Source organism: Balearica regulorum, chromosome 10 (assembly GCF_011004875.1).
Source record: "Balearica regulorum gibbericeps isolate bBalReg1 chromosome 10, bBalReg1.pri, whole genome shotgun sequence".
Classification (NCBI taxonomy): domain Eukaryota; kingdom Metazoa; phylum Chordata; class Aves; order Gruiformes; family Gruidae; genus Balearica; species Balearica regulorum.
The window spans coordinates 11,282,562-11,300,840 of NC_046193.1; the positions used below are offsets into that span (position 1 = coordinate 11,282,562).

The 18,279-nt window shown below is 47.7% G+C and overlaps 1 long non-coding RNA gene across 2 annotated transcripts; it reads right to left on the bottom strand.

Annotated features, from left to right (window-relative positions):
- Positions 1-2,303: 2,303 nt before the first annotated feature.
- On the bottom strand, positions 2,304-16,616 carry LOC142603213 (uncharacterized). 2 transcript variants are annotated; one of them, XR_012837104.1, is made up of 4 exons: positions 16,357-16,616; positions 7,996-8,146; positions 5,599-5,691; positions 2,304-2,419 (listed from the first exon to the last, which is right to left on the bottom strand). It is a non-coding gene; the product is annotated as an uncharacterized LOC142603213 (long non-coding RNA). The 2 variants fall into 2 exon arrangements; XR_012837103.1 differs by lacking the exon at positions 16,357-16,616 and having other exon boundaries at positions 7,996-8,782.
- Positions 16,617-18,279: the final 1,663 nt, after the last annotated feature.

Below are 18,279 nucleotides of genomic sequence, written 5' to 3' on the forward strand. Positions count from 1 at the left end.
AAAGTTGAGGTGAACTGGCCAGGGGCAATGGGCAGAGATTTTCCCAGATTTTCCCTTCTGCTGCCAAACCCACTCACTCAACCAGCTGACATCTAAGTCCAGTTTGAGAAGAGTCCAGTGGAGTTCTCTAACTCTGCTGGCACAACGGTGGCATGTCAGAGATCACCAAAAAATCCTGACACCCTCCTGCCCTTCCTGGCCACAAAGCAGGTGAGTTTGACCTAGCAAGGTATTTGTACCAAAGACCAACTGGCATTTCTAGTCAATGCACAGTCTGAGATGTCGCTAAGAACATCTCTCAAACCCCCAGCACAATTAAATACTTCATCAATAAAAAGTAAACACACTTAATTTTCTATTTATAAAAGAATCTCTCCCTCCCCCCAATGTTTTATTTTAGCAAGTGCACTCAACCATGTTCTCAATCTGCACTTCATTTCCTGCTATTCAGTTTTCTGTGGTTCACAGACAAAAATACCTGGGGAAAAAAAAAAAAGCACAATACCAGATCCCAGGGGACTCTGATTTACCACAGGAGAAAAATGTGGCGTGCTGTATAGCAGGAGCCTGTTGCCCAGGCTGGGAGCAGGAGGCACAACGGATGGAGCAGAGAGCATTAAGCTCAGAGGCGGTGGTGCCAAGAGCTTCTCAAGTCCTTTCCAGCCAAGACAGTTGAGGGTAACCCCGTTGTCCTCGTTTGCCAATGATCCCTGCAGGAATAGTGAAGAAAGCAAGGGGGCCTTTCTGTGGGAGGAAGAGCAGAGTGCAGGGCAATCCTCCAGCCCAAGAGAAAGAGCAACCAAAAGCTTTAGTCTCTGCTCCTGCCAGACTAGGACCTTTCATCATCTTGGGAAAAAAACAGAGGAATAAATTTCTGCAACCACTTCCATCCATGAGGCACCTAGAGCGCTCAGTCTTCTGCAGCTGGCGTAAGGCATGACAGCAGGCACAACCTGGCAGCAGTTCGCAACAGGATTTATAGACCAAGATGTACAGGGTGTCCCCAGGGCTGGAGGGAGGAGGTGGCCATTCTCCTTGTGATTTGGGCAGAAGGATGAAGTTTGGGATGAGAGATGGAAAGGCGGTTTTGTGTTCTTGGAGAGGAGGTCCTCCCCACCCACTACAGCACAGACTGTTGTCACCCTTCAGTTGCTTCTGGTGCTGCTTCCTGTCAGAGACAAAACATGGGACACAGGTGAACCAAGCCTGAAAAATAATACCACCAAAAGAGAGCCAGCAGATCCATCACTGCTGTGGGTCAGGGCAGCCAAGGGAGAGCAGATGAGGCTGAAGATGGAGCTGTGGCCATCCCAGCTGGCACAGCCCCAGCCTGGCTGCCCTACTGGTGACAGCAACGATGGAAACCACAGTAGGGAGCTCACTCACACATTTTGCCATGTCCCTTCACCCCAAGCAATGTGAAACAAGACACTAAATAGGTGACACAGCATCAGAAACATCAAGCCTTGTCCGTGCTCCAGCTTCCCCTGCTATCCCCAGCAGACAATTGCAGCTACAGGGTTTGCTGGGGTTGATGTAGCAAAGGGGGAGGAGGGGGACAGAGCCAGGCCAGAGGACATGGAGAGGGAAAAGATGGAGAAAGGAAAAACCAGGGGAAGGAGGGGGCTTGGGGCTAAATACAAGTGTCAGGGAACAGAGAAGAGTTTGTAAGCACAGAGATGGGAAGGCTGAGAGGGAGAGCCAAGGATAAATTGTTTTGATGAGTGCTCCAACCCTGAAATAAATATAACCACCCAAGGGGGCTGTGTGACTCAGTCTGACATTTTGGCTATTTTTTTTCATGCCACCAGATGTAATCAATTTAGCTGGGGGGCGAGGGGGGAAGCACACACATATTTTTATTGCATTCTAATGTCCGCAAAAAAAAAAAACCCAACTTTTTTTTTCTAATCATAGTATATAGCACTTTGTGCAAAACTGAGCACAAGCAGAACTTCCACCTGCCCTTCATCATCACAGAAATAAGAGTTTTGGGGACTAGGGGCAAATGAATATGTCCGGGGCAGCCAGAGCAGCCCCTTCCTCTACACTGTGGCAGGGAGAAAACCTCCGAGCCGAAGGAGGACGTAAAGTATAGTTGTGCGACTCTGCTCACATTCACTTCAATATGCACGAGGGAACAAATACAGCCAATAACATCCTAAGATATTGTCGTGCTGAAATTCTTTGTTTACCAAGAAACGACATGTTGAAAGCCCTTGGCATTTATGAAGCAGATGATTTCTATTCATTTATTTGAAGCATTTTACAGTACTTACCCAGACGCTTGGAGCGATTATCTTGCCAGATCTCATGCGGAGGACTGGGTCAGATGGGCGAGCTCCAGAAAAGTCTCCCAGCATCCTAGAGGAAGCGGTGTGGTACTCGGTTAGGTGGTGCTCGACCCTCCGAGCCCATCCTGTACCAAGGCAAGGGATGGAGCCCATCTTATCACTTTCAGCTGTAGTTTCAATTGGGCATACACAAACCTTCAACTCCCGTCCAAACCTGCGGGGAAACGTTTCTGCGCACTGTTAAACAGCTCCTGCATTCCACCCAGAGGCTGATGCTGTTCTGTGGTAGGTGAATAATTCTTATATTTACTCTCTGCAAAATATTTTGGACTCTGGAGGGTTCTTGCTCAGGCAGACTCCTCCTGAATTAATAACAGCTTTGCCTGAGCAACAGCTAAGAAATGAGAAGACAGTGCTGCAGAAATCAGTATTTTTTAATTCATCCTGGTAATGGGCTCTGCAGATAAAAGTGCTGGTGGGAAATACCCATTCTCCCCTTCTGCCGTACAACCGTCCGCCTCTAGCTCCTGCCCATGTATCTTCAGAGGAGGCATAGGAACTTAGCCCAACACAGGTCCTAGGATCACACATCCAAAAACTAAGCAAACTATTGACTGAACTGGCTAGCAAGTCTCCATCCAATGACCAATATAATATCCTATATCTAAGCCATCATATCTAACATCTAAACCATCATCGGCCCTGCGTTTTATTTTAAAATCTGCAAGGAGGTAGCTTTCCTTGAGAGTTAGTTACACCATGGCTAGATCTTTAGATGTCTTCTCCTCGCATGGATATTGGCATGGAAAAGAAGCCCTAGTTAAACCTTCCCTTGTAGGGCCTCCCTTTTGTTAGCTCTCTTTTAATTAGCCCCCCTCCCATTTCCTACAAGGCTCTGTGCTGAAGGCCATTAGGAACGGGGGAGTTCTGTGAGGTTGCTCAGCTTTTAAAGATGATCTATAATATGTCTTAATTTTCAATTCTGAGCACGTATTTTTTTCCTCTCTTAAGCACATCGCCAGCATCTTAGACTCTACTTCAGAATCAAATACATCATATTTAAAGTGTCACAATTGGTCTTATCTGTCGTGTTAATTATAAAGATTTTTTTTCCCCTTTAAGTGATAGTTGTTTGAAATATATATAAATGATTCTATAGCATGACTTTCTTATCACCTATTCTAACATTTCAAATCAAGTCATCCACCGTGATGCATTCTGGGTATTTTGCAAATTGGCCATTTTGAACACATTGTGCATTCAAGGAACTATTTCATGTGTTCAGTGCATAGACTACACCAATTTTGTACATGTACGTGCATGTCTGAAAGTACGAAATTGGTACCTACTCATGGGGACAGTCTCTGAACATTCAAGAAGTTGCCCCATCACAGTGGTGTAGAGAAGGGAATAGAGAAGATTCTACATTTGCACAATGACCTTGTATTAATTTTGTAATGTCATTAATCCTTGGACTGGAACTTTTTTTTTAAAGATTTAATTAGTTAAGCTTAGTATTTGGTTATCCTAACTTCCTAAGAAAAAGAAGATTGTCTAAGGAAAACAATCTTTATGTTTGAAAATCCAGGGGAAAAACATGTATTAAACCGCAAGACTCCCACAAATGATAAATTCAACCCTGGAATCGCTGTTACAGAATCACCATGAATGGAGATCTCCCAGGTCCCAGAGGTAATTTTAATCCTTCAGTTCTAAACAGATTTTTCTGTATTTCAGCTGCCCTTAAAAAAATCCCACCAACAAACCTAAAGCCTCCTACCAGAGATACTCTTAACTAAGTTAACACCAGTTTTTTAAGTCTGGCGTCCTCGACCCAGATAGGAAGAAAGGCAAGCTGCAAATCCAATACTTGCACTAAGATACCCATTTTAAATTTCCACAACTTTATAACTGATAAAATGCTTTTCCTTAAGCTGAATAATTTTTCTAGCCTCCTCGCTAAGGAGATGGAATTGAAATCATGCTAAAAAAAAGTTGATATATTAGACGTAGGAAGTGGAGATTTTTGCCTTTATGTTTTTGAATCATCCTTAAATAGTAGAACAGATCAAAAACTAATGATCAAAATAATTTTTTCAATAGAAAGCCTAGTTTTCACAAAATCTGAGCGTTCCATGGAAAAACTTTAATTTTGCCAGAGCTGTTCAGTTTTCCACTGGGGGAGATCTAAATGAAAGATTTCCTTTTAAGTTCCAGTTGACCGAAATGTAAACTTTTAAGTCACTTTTTCAAGCAAATAAACAAGTAAATAAATCAGAATCCATCCTCTAAAGATTTTCTTCAGCCTGACACCTCCTCAGACATGAAAGATGGACATTCACCATGGGGCAGAGATTAGCAAGGAGCTCCACAAAGAGGACTCCAACCAGCTCAGTTCATACCTTCAGCAAAAACGTGTCACTGGGCTAAGACAAAGCATGGAAAATTTCAACCCAAAAGGAGGGAGTCTGAGAAAGATACGAGCACAAGTGAAGGAGGACAGGCAGGAATAGCAGTTGGAGCTCAACCTCCGTTCCAGCAGCTCTTGCCAACGATTGCGAGTGCTAATAAGTAACAGTCCCCCTGTGCATGCCACGTGCAGCCAAGGCGAGATAGACGCATTTGTTTCTGCTGTTAAACAGCCCGGAGTAGATACTGGCTGTGGTTGCGTTAGTGGAGATCCACACCAGTATCCTTACACCCAGGGGCAACATCCCTTGGGACACGATGCTTTAAGGACAACGTCCTACTTTGCCGAGTCTCCATGTATTGATTCCTGTGGCTGCCAGTGGCTCGGGAGTCTTGCAAGCACCAGAGCTGGGTTTGGGTACCACTATCCCATGCACATCTCTAGCGCAGACTCAGGTCCTTCTGCACGTCTTCCTTGAGCATGGGGGCACTGCAGCATTGCCATGACTTTCAGATGATGGTCAGGGAAGGGGGCCTGGGGCTAACGGCACCAATTGCCAGTCCTTTTCCACCCGGCCTGCCAGGACTGGTTCTGGTCAACTGAGACCTCTCCTGTTGCAGGAGAAGGCGTTTCTCCTGTAGAGAGGAAGGGTTTCCTGGAGCCTTTCCTCTGCACACCCAGCCTCTCCTTGCCCTCCCCACGGAGCTGGCGCTGCTGAGACCCAAGCAGAACCAGAGACAACTGCAACCTGAGTCCTGTCCCAGCCGAGAGCCTCCCACACAGCTTCTCCCCACACACATCTCTGAGGAGGGAGCACAGGGCAGGATAGTTGTCCCCAGAAGGCAGCTCTCAGGACAATTTTCAAACGATCCAATATAAATGGAGTTTGCAAACCTATTTCTTCACAGTTTCTTCCTGCCCTGAAGCACCTTTTCCCTCTGTTCACCCTGCTGGGGCTCAGCAAAACAGGGGGTGTTTTCTTTTTCTCTGGAAAGAGGAAAGAAAAACAAAAAAATACCAGTGTTGCCAACTCTTGCAATTTTAGTCCCACAGCACTTGATGTTTTTCTTCACCCCCTCCCCAGCTTCTTGCTCCAATATATTATGCAAAAATCTCAGATTTCATTTTAAAAAGGGAAGAAAAAGGAACAAGGCGTTCACAGGCCTCCAAATTCTAGAAAAAAGCTGAGAAACACAAGTTCAGCACACCCTAAAGTGCCCCCAAACTCAAAAAGGAAGCACGGGGGAGCCAATATTTATAACCTTTTTTTTTTTTTTTTAAAAGGAGGTGATTATAAAAAAATCCCTTGTGACCTGAAGGACCCAACTGATTTTTGAGATCTTCGGGGTGGGGGGTGGGGGGTGTGTGTGTGTGTTACATGAAAGGTCAGCTAATCCATACGTACCACCAATGGCCTGCATTGGCCAGATTTCAGCTCCCAGCATAGCGACACGGGGATGAGGAGAGGATGGCATTTCCCTGGGACATGGAGGGCTTGGAGCCACATACTGGTCTGCTTACCCATCCCAGTGCGGGACCACAAATGGTCTGGCCATGGCCACAGCTGCAGTACTCTGAGAGGCTCAAGACAACTCGAAGCTGCTTGATCTCTCCATCTCCTGAGCTCATGCTCACCACCTCCCACAGCCTGGTCAGGGCTTCTCCCTGGCTCTGATGGATGCCTGGTGTGGATGTTCCCAGGCTGGGGCTGACCCATGCTGCAGCTGGGCAGGGACACCCACCACTGATCCCGATGTGTGGGATCTCATGGGTGCCTGTTTGAGACTAAAATGCTGAGGATTGACATTTCTAATCAGGGCGCTGGGACGGATCTACCTGCTGCATAAGTGCCTCAAAGGAATATCCCTGTTCCCTCCTCACTGCAAACCTCTACTGGTTTGGAAAACCTTGCAGAGCAAGAACTCATCCATGGACTTTTTCACAGTCCTTTTCAGGCACACAGCCTGGTCAGATTCTTTCTCCAAAGCTTTTTACTACCTGTGGCCCAAGGGTTGGCAACAGCACAGCCCCATGCCTGTTCCCTTCCTGCCCAGCATGGGGTGCCCCTCCAGCTGTTCCTCCGGGGAAAGGCTCCGTGTGTAACCGCAGCTCCTGACATCAAGCTCGGCTAATTGTCACCCATTGTTAGGAGCAGACCTGGGTTTCTGTATAAATCTTGTCCAGAAGGCAAGTCAGCTTGCAACCTAGTGGCGTTTTCAAGATGCTCTAGAAGTTGGTCCTGAGGGGTCTGTCCTTCCAGGAAAACAAGTGTCCACATGAGCCATGGGCTTTTCTGGGTAAAACAGTAGACCTGGGGAGGTTATACCACTGTGTACAGATACAGACAGCAAGCCCAACAATGCTCAGAGGGGTGGGGGTGCACACAGAGTGAGCATGGCCTGCCTTCTCATGCACGCCATCACATTCTAAGGGATTGTTCACCACTCCAAGGATGGGCACTTCTGTGCTTGCTGGGTCTTTCCTTTGCTTTTTTAAGAAACATACCAAGAGAGGCCACTTCATCCCTGTCTCTGGAACCTGTGTCAGAGGAAGGAGATGCACTCAGATGAGGAAAGTAGCTTTGGACCAGTTGGAGATTTTACTTTACTTCTGTCTTGTTTTGGCATTTAAAAAAAAAATATATCTAAAACACAAGTCATCCAACCTGAAATTTTGTGGCTGCTGTTTATGTATGGAAAATATTTAACAGTTTAAGTCAGAAAGTCCAAAATTCTGAAACTTAAGGGCAATCCAAAACTCCTAGGGTCTTCGTCTTCAAAATCAGACTACAAATTCCATGAGAACAGGCTCCTTTGGACCAGATACTAATTTTCTGCAGCGGTGTGAAGGAATTAAAGATGTCCTAAAGCACCAGCTGGGAACTGTCCTGACATTTTCATGTCATCTGCTCCCTGGTCCTCTCTTATAGGCCATGCAGGGGTGGGCTGGAGGCTTTCAGGGCCCTGCTGTAATCCAGCAAACCTTGGCTGGTAGAACCAGCCCCAGAAGAGATTCCAGCTGGCTTAAGTTAGAGCAGCCCCGTGGCTGCTCTAACTTAAACCACCTGCTGGTTCAGTCCTGGGCCAGCTCTAGGATCTGGGAGGTATAAACGTGGCTGAAAGCCAACTTCGCCTGCTCTCTTCTTCATCTGTCCCAATAGGAGCTAGAGGTTCAAATACCATTTAGAGATGTCTCTAGAATAAGGCTTCAGAGGGACACCTTTGAGTTCCTAGTTACATTTAAAACCCAAGAACGGGGATGCCACTATTTAGCCCAATCTTCCTTCCTTACCTTCTCTCATCACCAAGCTTGCAATCACAATACTGAAGCCCAAACATGAGGAAATGTGCAAGGACAGGTTATTTCCTGGAACCGCTGATGCTTTCTGCCCTCATTTGACTTCCCAGGCAGCCTCTCCCCTGCAGCTCTGGTGTCTCCACTCCTGTAGGGAACCAAGCAATATAGACCCAAGCAGAGGGGTGTCCCCCCACCACCCGTTTTTAAAGCGTGGAAAATAGGTAAATTAACAAACAAACAAAACTTTCCCCAAACATTTCCAGAGCTGCTGATTCTGGTTTGAGCTTTGGCCATAAGATCACAACCGATTTAAACTGCCCTGATTCACCCGTGTACAGACACACAGAATCATGTGCAATGGCAGGAATTACCCTGATAATACAGCCTGAATTGTCCTGCCCCTGCCCTTCCTCCTTGCCTTTCGCCCTGCAGCTAGCAAAGATAATGAGTAACAGTGATATTAAACAGGGATTTGGGGTTTTTACCTTTTTTTCCAGAAAGTGGATAACACACTATAGTAGATAGAAAAATCCATCCGACTTTATTTAACTGTAACATTTATTAAGAGCAGTGAAAAGGTCAGCGTGAAGCTCCCAGCGTATGGGCTAAACTCCTTTCCCCAGCCTTGAATGCGACAAGAAAGCAGATCCTTTAAGATGCAACTATCTTAAGCTCCCCTCCGATGGTTAAACTCTTAGTAATTCTAGGTTTTGGAGACAAACGTCAAAGCAGAGGGCTCTTCCCTTCATTATTCAAGTAAAGGCCCCATCAATATTATCTGTAATAAGAATCTGCTGTTGACATGGCTCACCCCGCAGTTCCTGTTCCAGGCAGTAGTCCCTGTCAATAGGATTAAAGTGGAGGAATGCCTTTGACCAGTCCAGCGGCTGCTGATTCATTGCTGCCATCAGGCTGCCGGCTGGGAAAGGCACCGGGCACCATTAGCCAGCCAGGCCACAGCCAGCCCGGGGCAAGCAGCCCCCAAGCTTTGGTTTCTGGTGCTGGAGGGGACCTCCCTGGAGGTGCAGGAGGAAAGGGGGAGAGGGAAAGTCTGCGAGTGGTTTGCACCTCTTATGTCCTACCATGTCGCTTTTGGCTGAGTAACAGGCACATCAGCTGATGGGAAGTTTTGAGGTGATTTGATGAGCAATGCCAAACAAAGCGGCATGGGGAAGCCATCCACTGTGCATGGGATGGTAGGGAGCATTCCTCAGCCTCTGCCAGCATCACCTCCACATCAGCCTAGGAGACCACATCACACATCAAGATGAAAGAGGAACTCCCTGCCCTGACACCAGAGCTGCTCTCAGTGCTAAGCAACGCACAGGAAGCCAAGAGCAATGATGCCTGAGCAACGTAGCCCCGTGCAGCAATGGCAGCTGCCAGACCCGAGACACAACAGCACCGGGAACCCACAGCAAGAGGCATGAGCAGGCAGCTGGAATTTGGTCATGCAGGGATGTGCTCAAGCAACCAGGAATTACACTACGGTCAAAATGAAACGGTGCAGGTAAAAGCTCTGGAAGGAAAGCTCTGGGCACCAAGAGCTGCAAATCACTGGTGCATAGTTGGGCACATCCAGTCCCCAACAATACTGGCCCGTATTTTCCTTCTTTACCTCCTTGTTTAATGCAGCTCTCAATACAAAGTCATTACCCACTGGCTTGCATGGCCCCAGGTTTGCAAAGCCACCGGCTTCCCCTCCCCTGCAGGCTGGTGACTGAGGTGGAGCAGCCAGAGAAGGACCACGCAGCCCTGCAGTGCTGCTTTCAGCCCCTTTCAGAGCCTGCTGGGTCTGACATTGGCTAAAAACCAGCACCGAACCACAAGTAAGGGAAGAAAGTCAGCTGCCAGGGAAAATCCCAGCCTCCTAACCTTCTACCTCTCAGGTCTTCAAGTGGAGCATGCAGGACACATGTGCGCACACATACATACACACACACACACTAACACTCTCATCTTTTCCAGTGACTAAGCCCCTGCCTAATTCATTCTGTTCCTGTCCCCTCAGGTGCTGAGGCCAGGTCAGGAAGCAGGCAGCCTAGAGTAAATAGATTAGCTCTTTTTTAAATAAAACCTCTATTATTATCCTTAGGAAAAAAAATAACAACCCTCATTTTCAGGAATTGTTACATTTAATTAGGCTGCAGGTTCCACTGGGCTCTACAAACAGAGCCAAGAAAGCACAAATGTCAAAATATTCTGCACGAAAGATGAAAAGCCCTGAGCTGGGCAATCCAGTGAAAGGGAGCCCTGTCAGCCCGCCTGTCAACTCTACCGCAGATTTTTCAAACCTAATTAAAATGATTTTTTTTTTCTGTTTTTAAAGAAACACATTTTTCTTTTTTTTTTCTTTTTTTTTTTTTTAAAAAAAAAGGTTTTTTCCCCTTTAGTTTTTAATCAGCCTAATTTCCTGCATTGAACCAGCCAGGAGAAAAGTGAAAGGGAGACCCGCACAGGCATCCAGGGGTGGAAACTGGGAGGACAAAACCTTCACTGCAGCTCACCACGCACCCACTGTTTACTCACATGAGATCAGCCCTAACAGGAAGAACAAGGTACCAAATTCTGTCCCTGCCTGTTTCCTGCCACCTTTGGGGGGAACGGGACCTTTCAGGCTCTTTGTAAATAAACAGGAGCCCATCAAAGGGACACCTGACCGCTGCACCCATTTTTGGCAAAACTAGAACAACTCACAGGCACTTGAATTTTTGGCTGACAGCTCAGACCCAAAGGGCCTTTACTGCCCCAGGATTTGCAGCTCTGATGCTTTGGAGCCGATAGAGAAAGCCAGTTTGCAAATCCTGAAATGGGAGCTTTGTAGGAGAGCTTGAGCCACCAATTAATTTTGCTCACATCTATGCCTTGCTTTCGTGGGGCCCAGCCGCTCCCTCTCCCTCAGTGGGTTCATTGTTTATATGTGTAAAATTGTTTGGATGGGCTGATCTCAGCAAAGTGGTCCATGGAGTCCTGCAGCAAAATGGGAGGTTGCTGAGATGGAGGCGGCACCACAGGGCAAAGCAAGTCATTAGAAATAATAGCTAACATGATAAAAATGGGCATAAATAGGGATAAAGAGATTTAAAACAAGAAACTAACGCTTAAGAGGAGATTGGGTCAACAGCTATATAAACACACATTTTCCCTACCACCTCCCCTGCTCTAGTGTCTCCAAGAAACGTATTTCCTTACTTAAACAATTTTTTTTTTTTTTTTTTTTTAGCCTAGTTTCCTAGAGAAGCAACTCTTTTGTGATTGTGCTGTGGGTGTGTCTGTCTGTCTCTCCCTAATAAAACTTCTGAACTCACTGACCAATTTCAACCAAGTTTGCCAGAAGGGCAAAGAAACTAACTGCTCACAAGTCTTCCCGGGGCTGGGTAGACAAGAGAAAGCCGAGCCCACGCTGAGAGAAATGCTGCAGCATGCGTTCACTTGATATTAAACACCAGAGCATCCAACCTTGAGCTGCCTCATATGTTTCTCCACGGGAAGCCACACTTCACTGAATCACCCCAAGTTGGCTGTAGAAACAGCGGCATCCGAGCTGCTCTGCGCCGAGAATTTAAAATCGTGGCGACTGACAGCCCTTCTTTCTGAGAAATGCCAATAAATAGAGTGGGCTCCTCAAGGTAAGTGGTCCTAGCCAGGTAAAATGAGGTGTCTGCAGTCACAGGGTAGCATCGGCACCAGAACCAAGTCTCCAGCCACCCAAGCTGGTCCTCAGCTCCTCCTGCACCAAAGCCACCTCTTGGGCACTACTGGGCCAGGAGTGGAGCTGGGGTCACCTTCTCCTGGTGTCACCACCTTCTTCATGCAATGTCCCAGCTGCGGGGTCTTTCCTGCTGCTTGGGCGAGGAGGAGCAGAGGCAGGAGCGGCCTGGCTACCGTGGGAGTTGGCGACTTGTAAACTGAGAGTGTTTGACCTGGGATCAGCCAGAGGGAAGGACGCTCCCACAAGGTCAGTCTCCTACAGCATCAATTTTCAGCCTTGCACTTTAAAAGCAGGTTGGAAAAGGCCTGCTGCAGTCACCTCTTTCTCATGCAAGGGCATGGGGATGCTCCTCGTTGGGGTGGGAGCATGGAGGTGAACCTGGAGCTGCTGTGCTCCTACAGAGCTCAAGTGCTGGTGGGGAGGAGGGCTTGGAGAGCACAATGGGGTGAATTAACAGCCCTGCCAGGGCTGCTCGGTGCCAGCACAAGGAAAAATTCTGATTACGAGAGTTTCTCCTTCTCCAGGTTGGGTTGAGGATAGTTTAGTGCAGCCGGATTTAGGACCAAAGAAGCTATCAAAGGTTTGAATGTGGCAATGAGCTCCTGTTCTCCAAGCTGCTGAAGGAGGCAGCAGAGAGAGAAGAAAAAGGACATTTCAAATGGTGGGGGGGAATGTGTGTCTTGGTTTCAACAATCTTAACCCCACTCCCACATCATTTAAATTTGGGAGACTCCTTAAAATATTACAATGATCCATTTTGCTGTGATGTCCTGGCACTTCCCTCTCCTCAACCCCCTGCTATCTCACTGGAAACACCTTCTCATCTACTGAAAAAAATAAAGCATCTCCTGGAGCAACAAAACCCCTCAGATGGAGCCAAAGGAAGCCTGGCTGGTTTTACGCTGTGATTGCTCGGGGAAAATTCACTTGTATGACCTTCGTGTCCCACGAAAGAGATGAAATCGAGACTTGCGCAAGGTGCTGCAGGGGAGGGACGGACGGGTGGGTTTGCCCTCCCAGTGACCAAGCCGGGATCTTGCGTGCCTGGGAATCATGTCCGTAGGGGAACAGATGGAGCTGGCATTTTTGGGACCCTGTGACTGGCTGTCCAGCAAGTAATTTAGCAAAGGGTGAGCAGATAATTTCTTGTTGGACTGGTCTGTTGGAAGGGCCTTTCCCCTCCGGGGAGCTGGTGGCTACGCAGCCAAGCCTGAAGACGCACAGGAGCAAAGCATGCTCCCTCCTTTTATAGCGGGGCTGGTTTCCCCGCTCTGCCGTCATCCCTGGGGTGAGCTGTGCCGTAAGACATTTGAGGCTCTCCCCCGCAGAGGGTAAAAAGTCAAAAGGGTATTAAGCTGTCAGATTGGGGCAATTTATGTGTATAAACAGAGCCCTGTTTTGCTGATTTACACCCTGATAGCACATGGCCCACAGGTAACGAACACAGCACATCCCCACATCTGCCAGTGGAAGCAGTTTGGATTGACTGACCCATAAAACTGCAAGGCCTGAAGTTATCTGTCCTCACATCTACATGTACACACGCAAACAGCCACAGCCAGCAAGTGCTCATGGAGTAACACGATATAAGCAATAAACGCTTTCCCCCAGCAAAAGTTAGGAGGGAGATTAGATAAGGCAGCTAAAACAAACTTTAACCACCATGGTGGGAGCTCGGCTGGCCCGTCCTTTTACTCGGCTGAGTAAGCCGTGGCACAGGGAGCCCACAGCACTGGTCTCCCCGTGGTGCCGGTTTCCCATCGGGTGCAGATGGCCCAAATTAGCCCAGGACATCATCCCCCACTCTGAAAGCAATCTCATCCCCATCGTTACAAGAGAGCTGTGCCTCCCTCGCGACCTCAGGGCCCAGTTAAGACTTGCCTCCCCTGGGAAGGCCCCAAACCCTTTTTTCCCCTTTGGAAAGGCTCCTGTTGGGAGCCAGGGAGGCTGCTGGCCTCCGTGGGCGTAGAGGAGAGGGAAGCAGCTCTGGCGCCATTGCTCCCCTCCCAGGTGGTGCAATACAGCTCCCTCGACTGCATTGCATAACCAAACCCCGCTCCCTCCCACCTTCCCACTGAAAAATCACGTTTGCAACTGCCCCAGAAACCTCCATCCTTCCCCCTCTGACGACACCAAGAAAGCAGGCTACCCCCCCCCCCGACCGCTGACACCCAAGGGTGGGACTGATGGAGGCACAGACGGGTGCCTGTCCCTGACATACGCCACGGGGCAGCGTTTGCTTCCCATCGTCACAATTCATGCTTTCACATCGCTGTGCTGCTGCGGGGATGTGAGCAGCCACTACATTCCCATTCTGCCCAGCAGACTTCAGTGTCAATTGCATGCTTTGGGCAAAAATAACAATTGGAAAAAATAATTGCATTTATCACGTTGGCGACTCGGCCGGCTACATAAGAATGTTACATAGCAAAACCGCAGAGTTCAGCCTGTTTCCACACAGGCAGCAGAACAATGACTGGCAGGAGTCCCCTGACATCAGACGCTCATCTTTAACTCAAGCAATTCTTCCACCAACATCTCCAATCCACCAACCTGGGATGCCACAGCAGCCCAATCTGCAGGTGACCACGAAGCTGATGGAGATACCACTGGACAGAGGACAACTTCCAACAACAACTAAGCAGGCAGGAATACCACGACGGACTTATTCAACTATTTTGTCAATAGAGGCTCAGAAAGATGTAGGATTAAAACTTCACAAATGACGCCATGATTCACAGGAAATTAAACTTCCCATACTCCAGGCAGCAGTGATCAGTGACAGATTACAGAAGAAGCAAAAGATGGCTTTTCCAGTATCACTGCAGACCATGCAGATAAGTGAATTGCAGCCGTGCCTCCTACAGCGATTTTCCACCCTGCGCAGCACCGTGTGTTATTTCAGTTCAGACTTACCTTCTTTGCTTAGCCTGCTATGTCTGCTCATGTGTACCCTGGCCACTATACTACTGCACTGCTTTCTTGCATAATTTGGTTCATTAGAACATGCTACTAACCTGCTTTGCTGATATGTAGAGTAATTAAAGACAACGCAATGCTCATCTCAAAGAGTCCAAGTAAGAAAAGCAACTGAGAGCCCAATGTTATGAGAGGCTCCATCTCTTCTAAATGATGGCTGCCACAAAAATCCTGCCCGCCCTCTCGGAGTGTAGTTACTGAGCAGCCTCTCTGAAAGTTACATTGGTTCAGTGATCCAAGCAGAAACCAGCTCACCAAAACAGAGTCTGCCCAAGCACCACGCAAATCCAGCTCCTCAACTAGTTGCATCCAACACAAGAGACAAGATGGGGCAGGAATGAGAAGAACAATGCTGTCCTTTTTGGATGTAGTGTCCAGCTAGATGGATTAGCCAAAACATGAATTTATTCCCAAAAGCCTCGTAAGCAAAAGTAAGTTAAAATAGGTCTTTCTTGGATACAGTGTTCAACATCTTCTGACTCCAGGTATGTAAATTATGTCAGTTGTAGCCTCCCTTGGACCTCATTGTATTGGCATAAAAACATCCAAATGAATCTGCCTGAGGTATTCCTCTACTCACAAGACAAACAGTTGGCAGTAACTGATCTGCCACTGGTCAATGCATTCTCCTAGCCTGATCCTGCAAAATAAAATGCGTTAACCTAAGCGACCTTCAAGGTGCACTAAAGCCATCTCTGACAATAGGCTGTTCTTCTCAAGAAAACTTAAACTGCTTTAGATCTTATTTAACAAACAACTTAAACACATAGGAACGCCAATGCAACCATGCTTAAATCAGTCCTAAATGTTGCTTCATGCTGTAATTACAGGTTGCAGTGGACCATCCACACCCTCCAAGGTCTTGCTGTGCTCATTGCCACCTCCCAGGAGAGGCTGCCACCCCACAACCCCAGTGATGGATATAATCTTTTCAAGCTGAGATAGACAAGAACCACCTGGGTGGGAAGGCTATGGGTAAGGTAACATTTCAGCTAGCACAGCTGCTTGCACAGTGAACATCTATCTAAAGCCCTGGAAATGCAACCAACACCACCTACAGCAGTTTTAAATTAATTTTGAGATATTCATCCAGAAAGTTGTACTACATTGGTTTAAAAATCACCTTTTTTTCTCACCTTTGTATATAGCACTAGCAAGCGCTCTAGCCACACTGTCCAAGTCGCACAAGGCAAAGGCAGGGACTGGGAGAATGAAAAACTGCCCACTGTAGGAGAAGATTAGGTTCAAGACCATCTAAGGAACCTCAAGGTACACAAGTCCATGGGACCTGATGAGATACATCTGTGGGTCCCGAGAGAACTAATGGATGAAGTTGCTAAACCACTAGCCATCATATTTGAGAAGTCATGGCAGTCTGGTGAAGTTCCCACTGACTGGAAAAAGGGAAACATAACCCCCTTTTTAAAAAAAGAAAGAAGGAAGACCCGGGGAACAACAGACCAGTCAATCTCACCTCTGTGCCTGGCAAGATCATGGAGCAGATCCTCCTGAAAACTATGCTCAGGCACATGGAAAATAAGGAGGTGATTGGTGACAGCCAACATGGCTTCACTAAGGGCAAATTGTGCCTGACAAATTTGGTGGCCTTCTGTGATGGGCTTACACAGTTGGTGGATAAGGGAAGAGCAACTCACATCACCTACCTGAACTTGTGCAAAACATTTGATACTGTCCCAGATGACATCCTCGTCTCTAAATTGGAGAGACACGGATTTGACGGATGCACTGCTTGGTGGATAAGGAATCGGCTGGATGGTCACACTCAAAGTGTTGCAGTCAATGGCTCAATGTCTAAGTGGAGACCAGCGATGAGTGGTGTTCCTCAGGGGTTGGTATTGGGACCGGCGCTGTTTAACATCTTTGTCAGTGACATGGACGGTGGTAATGAGCGCACCCTCAGCAAGTCTGCCAACGACACCAAGCTGTGTGGTGTGGTCAACACGCTGGAGGGAAGGGATGGCATCCAGAGGGACCTTGATAAGCTTGAGAGGTTGGCCCGTGTGAACCTTATGAAGTTCAACAAGGCCAACTCCTGCACATGGGTTCGGGGCAGTCCCAAGCACAAATACAGGCTGGGAAGAAAGTGGACTGAGAGCGGCCTTGAGGAGAAGGACTTGGTGTTGGTTGATGAAAAGCTCAACATGAGCTGGCAATGTGCACTTGCGGCCCAGAAAGCCAACTGTATCATGGGCTGCTTCGAAAGAAGTGTGACCAGCAGGTCGAGGGAGGTGATTCCACCCCTCTACTCTGCTCCTGTGAGACCCCACCTGTGTCCAGCTCTGGGGCCCCCAACATAATAACATGGACCTCTTGGAGTGAGTCCAGAGCAGGACCATAAAGATGATCTGAGGGCTGGAGCACCTCTCCTATGAAGACAGGCTGAGAGAGTTGGGGTTGTTCAGCCTGGAGAAGAGAAAGCTCCGGGGAGACCTTAGAGCAGCCTTCCAGTACCTAAAGAGGCTACAGGAAAGCTGGAGAAGGACTGTTTACGAGGGCAGGGAGTGATAGGACGAGGAGTAATGGCCTCAAGCTGAAGGAGGGCAGATTTAGATTAGATATTAGGAAGAAATTCTTTACTGTGAGGGTGGTGAGGCACTAGAACAGGTTGCCCAGAGAAGTTGTGGAGGCCCCATCCCTGGAAATGTTCAAGGCCAGGTTGGATGGGGCATTGGACAACCTGGTCTAGCGGAGAGTGTCCCTGCCCATGGCAGGGGGATTGGAACTACATGATCTTTAAGGTCCCTTCCAACCCAAACCATTCTATGATTTTATGTGCAGACGACGATAAAAAATGTCTAAGAACTCTAGGGGTAGTTCTACCTCCCCCAAACCATTGGCACTTTTGATACTGACTTCAACACGAGCAGGACTTCAGCTTTTACTTAGGTGCAGATGTCAGTCACCGATCTGGCTATGCCACTGCAGCAATGCTGGTTTAATCCTGCTGAGATACTGATACTCAGTAAGCAGGTATGCCATGAGTTACTGAGCCTGGCCAAAGCTCCCAGATGACACGAGTTCATTTCTGATGAAGCAGACTCCATGGAGGCTTAAGCTGATGCCTTTCTCTCCATCTGAATGACTCCACACTCAGCTTCCAGTTGCTGCACAGCGGTCTGCTAGACAAGAAAATCCTAGTATCTATTTCACTCCCAACATCTGCAAAACAGACCAATTCTATCCTAAACTTTGCTCTGGCAGCTCAACACATGGGGTCACTCAGGGTTTTGCCACCCTTCCAAAACTCTCCCCTGAATCCCCTCCAACATATTGATATTTTTACTCACCACAGCAGCACTGCCATCAGGAGCAAACTTATTAGAGACCCTCTTCTGCTCTTTCTACCTCCAGGTGTCCTCCCGCTCAGTAACAGCCCAGCACTGGGACCATCCATTCTGCTGACTTTTATCCTGCTTCCTGGAGTCCACTGTCCTATAAATGCAGCTTTTATTCTTTGTTCTTGCATTCACCTGCATCACCATATTTGTTGTTTGCTTGAGCCTGGGTCCCCAAGCGCTCTGTACTTCTCCCTATCAGTGACCTCTCTTCTTCATTATTTACTGCTT